Below are 4,792 nucleotides of genomic sequence, written 5' to 3' on the forward strand. Positions count from 1 at the left end.
AGACAGTGAGCAGAGGGGGAACTGGGTTTTTATTAGCCGGGTAACCTCATGGGTCCTGAGGCACACGGTGACCAATAGTAGCCAGAAGTTGGGTCCAGGGGCAGCTTTCCCACCTAGGTGTGAAGAAGTGAAGGACCCTGGGAGACTGGAAGTTCTGGAAGCTGCATGTGGTAAGGCTTTGGCTACACATGTAGGCCAAACTATAGTTCACCAATAGTAGGTCCCAACAACAGAATCTAGGTTAGTTTGCAACAAAGACTGGACTTTGAGAGTGTGTAAGAAGCGAGTGCACGCTGTACTCTAAGGAGACAGGAGAGCAGGGGTCCTGTGCCAGGCAACAGTGAGAAGGGGCGGGGACAAGGTGAGGTTGTGCTTTAAACATATAATGCTCAGTAAAGAATTGTGATTGACTCAAACTTTTAAAAATAAATAACAAACAATAACAAGTGAGTAAACCACCATAAAAAGGTGCTAGAAGGCTATTTTGTATTTAAAAAGGTACATTAACAGCATTACGTGCATTTACCCCCCCCCCCCACTACAGCCCTGCATCTACTCAATTGTGGGTCCAGGTGGCGATTCTTTCTTTTCATCCACTGGCTAGCTTTATCAGAACCATTGGAGAAGTCTTTGACTGCTTACTTATTCCCTCACACTGTCAATACCCACAGACAGTGGCGTTGTAGTGGGGGGAAAAGGGGAACTGACCCCAAAGTAATAATAATATTATTAATTTAATTTCGAAGAACTCAATGAAAACAGCTGAAACTGGCTGAATAAATTGATTGATTGACTGAAATTTGTATCCAAAAATAGTGGCGGCTTCCTGAGGTCACTTGTGTCACCCCTACAAACAAATGGTTTAGTCCTTGCTGCATATTTCTTCTGTAAACATTATTGAATCATAATAGAAAATAAATAAAGGAAAGAGAAAGAAAGCAAATAGGACAGACAACCCTTGACAGATTTCTTTCCAAAGAAAGATGAGTCCATTCATCAATAACACAGTTTATTACACCGGGTCACACTGACGTTTGTGTGTCGCAGATTCGCAGTCCTCTGATGTTCATGTAGCTGAACAATGAATTCGCCTTTACTGAGCGCTCATAGTAAAATAAGAACTGAACAATGTGGACTTGAACCAGGACGACATTTTTTGCTACATCTAGTCAAATCTCACTCAAAAAGAACAACCACTTCCGTTGGTGAAACTTTTACAATAAAAGTCTGATACAGATACACTGCTTATGATGACAGGAAACACAAATTCACCGACCAACCTTTCACAATAAGGCAACTAAATAAATTAGCTTACATTCACACTGGGTAATGATCCGCCGTGGTTCTACAGCTGAGCTACATCTGAGATATGTTTATAAGGAGGGTTTATCTTGAAAATGACCCTTAAATGTGTGTGTGTGTTTGAGAGGGAGCGAGCGAGCAAGAGAGAAGGACAGAGAGAGAGAGAGAGAAAGAGAGAGAGAGCCTATTGCCCTGCACCTGAAGTTTTTACATTAACTTTTAATATAACTAAAACCTTTGAGAGGTTTCTGGTGTGATCAGGGTTAGGGAGATTTCATATTGTGCAGAATTAAGCATATCAGATCATTATTACGTACAATAAATTGGGCATGTAAAAAAAGTGCTATTATTATTATTATTATAATATAGGTTGTAGTATAGTTGCATGTTAGATGTATAGCTCAGAGCTCTCAATCCTCGTTTGAGCTTTCATGATGTCTTGAACAGTGTAGGAATTCAAGACATTCAATATGTGAATGATTCCTGACATCAGATTGTGAATAATTCATCTGATGGCGCCTGTCATTATGGGGTCTAAGGCAAAAGGTACAACCAGTGTTGAATTACTTCTGAAATACATCACCTGTGATGCATCTGGACACATCGTCAGTGATGTTACCTGGGGTCATTAGGTGTTTTGGGTCTTTCAACAATCAGACACCCTCACCCAGGAGACCCAACCGGGGTCAATCAAGCCCCGTCTTGTGTCCAGGTAGCACTACTCCACCCACGGCTCTCCTCCACTGATCCACAGCCACCTTTATGCAACGTCTGCTGCCTCAATGGCCACCTCGATGGCCCTTCGCCTACTGGCTCTTGTGATGCTCAGCATGTTGTAGGCCCTGCAGAGAGACTGGCCTGCGAACCCTCTGTATCTCGGTCCTCCCAGGGAACGGTGAGTTCTAGGAGAATGACCTGCTTGGAGGCTTCCAAGATCAGCACCATTTCTGGCCTTAATGCTGTTGTGATAACAGCTTCTGGGAACTTCAGTTGCTTCCCCAGGTCAACATTCAGCTCCCAGTCTTGTGCCGTTGCTAGCAGGCCCAAGGAGGTGATCCTGACAACTGATGTTGGCTTCTCCCTGTGAATATCATTAGTGTACACTGGATGTAGTAAGTAGTTCTGTAAAAACCCATAGAGAGACACAGACAAAGGCAGCACCCTGTTAATGAGGTGTATCAGATTTCTATGGCTGTGCAGGGTCACTCCCACTAGACGGTGCGTTGTTCACGCCTGCATCATGCATTCATCTGTGCTCAGATGCTGCTGTAAACCTAACCCTGCTGCCACTGTCCATGTCACACACCAACCATGGTTGTCCTGAGGATAAGAAATGTGCACAAAAGGAAATATGCACTTATCTGTCTGTGCATTGTCGAATTCATCATGTACTACAGATACTGTACCTCAGGTAAGTAAAGTTCTCTCTATTGTTCAGTATATTTCAGTTAGAGTTGTTATGAGGCAGTGTGGTAAATGTTATACCTTATTGTGAATGAATAATCCATTATGTTGTCAATGCAATATCAGAATATTATATACATTAGTGTGATACTTTATCATAAATGTGATGAAAATACTCAAAGACACTAAGCATCCCCTCCTCTACCAGAGTGCCAGCAGGGGGATGGAGAATAAGCAGGAAAGTGGGCTTGAGCTCCAATGCCTCGCAGTTCACCCTGGGGGGAGAGCCCTTCCACATCATTGGGGGAGCCATCCACTATTTCCGTGTGCCCAGGGCCTACTGGAGGGAGGGCCTGTGGCATCAACACACTTACTATGTATGTGCCATGGAGTCTGTACCAACCAGAGAGAGGAGCCTTCAACTTCCACACACAGCTGGATTTGGTAGCCTACATCTGTCTTGCTGCTGAATTGGAATTGTGGGTAATTTTACATCCAGGGCCGTACATATCCTCTGAGCAGCAGACCTCCTCGGTGGTCTGCTCCAAGAAGACAGCATGAGACTGAGGATGACTTACCCAGGCTTCACTCAGGCTGTCAGCACTTTCTTTGACAAACTTATACAAAAAGTGATTCCACTGTAGTTTAAGAAAGGAGGTCCCGTTATTGCAGTGCAGGTTGAAAAATTTGTATGGATCCTTTGCAAAGGATGAAAGTTACATGCTTTTTATTAAAGGGGCGTTATAGTCCAAAGGGATCAGCGAGGTCCTACTTACTGTACATCAGACAACTGCAATGCATTGAAGTCGGGGGGTGTTATTGGAGCCATCAGATCAGTGAAGCTGCAGAAGCTAAGTCAAAGAGACATCCAGGATCTGAATGCTATCCAGCCCTGCTATCGTCATGGACTATTGGACTGGCTGGTATGACGTGTGGGGTGACCTCCACCATGTGCTTCCTCCAGAGGATATGGTGTCCACCATCAGGGAAATCCTGAGACAAGGCATGTCTGTCAACCTCTACATGTTCCATGGAGTCTCCAGCTTTGGCTTCATTGGCGGAGCACTCACTGATCCGTCCTACAAAGCACTGGTCCCCAGCTATTATTATGATGCTCCCTTGTCTGAAGCTGGGGAGTACACTCCAAAGTACCATCTCCTTAGGGATCTACTTCACCACTTCAACAGAGGTGAGAGTTTCCCTGACCTGCCAGACCTGCATTACAGAGAGGCTTATGAACCAGCTATCATGCACCAGCACCGGTCATTATGGGATGCTCTGAGCTTTACTGAGGGAGTATGTTTTATCCATTTAAGTCAGCCAGGCCAGCAAAACAGGGAGAGTCTTCCCGTGAACAACGGGAATGGCCAGTCGTTTGGGTACATGCTGTATGAGACCACCATCACCAGCGGAAGATTCTTTAGGTCTGGAGACAACATCCGAGACAGAGCCTTAGTGTTTGTTGACAGAAACTACATTGGCCTTTTCAAGCGCCAGAGCATGGAGCTGGCAGTTCCTGATGGTAAGGAGCGGCTTACCTTGAGTTTACTGGTGGAGAACTTTGGACAAGTTCACCAGGGAAGGGACCTTGACAAACAACATAAATGCCATTTTATTAAACAATATTCCCTTGCAGGATTTTTCAATATACAGTCTGGATATGAAACCCAGCTTTATTGATAGTCTTTATCAGGCACCATGGAAATCTCTTCCTGAAAATCCCAGCTTCACTGGATTTTTCATGGGGAGGATGTTTGCGTACACTTATATAATACTTTAAAATGTACATATACACACCTAAACATTTAACGTCAAGTATTAAAGACAGAGTGAGACATATTTGTATGGGAGCCGTTTATAGCTATGTACATACAGTACCTTTAGTGACATATTCTATAGAGCAGAATCACTGTGGACATCACGTTTCCTGTGGATTCACATATAAAAGGGGGATATTTCTGTTTGAGGTTATATGTCATAGAATTAGATTTGTATTGCTTGTGTGAATATTCTCAATATGTGTTGCGTGCAGTTACTGAACAGAAAACAGCCTGTAAAACAACAACTACAACCAAAAATGTTGTGG

At 43.9% G+C, this 4,792-nt stretch overlaps 1 pseudogene; it reads left to right on the forward strand.

Moving 5' to 3' along the window:
- The first annotated feature begins 2,212 nt into the window (after nt 1-2,212).
- On the forward strand, nt 2,213-4,486 carry LOC117756553 (annotated as a pseudogene).
- The last annotated feature ends 306 nt before the right edge of the window (nt 4,487-4,792 follow it).

Source organism: Hippoglossus hippoglossus, chromosome 22 (assembly GCF_009819705.1).
Source record: "Hippoglossus hippoglossus isolate fHipHip1 chromosome 22, fHipHip1.pri, whole genome shotgun sequence".
Classification (NCBI taxonomy): domain Eukaryota; kingdom Metazoa; phylum Chordata; class Actinopteri; order Pleuronectiformes; family Pleuronectidae; genus Hippoglossus; species Hippoglossus hippoglossus.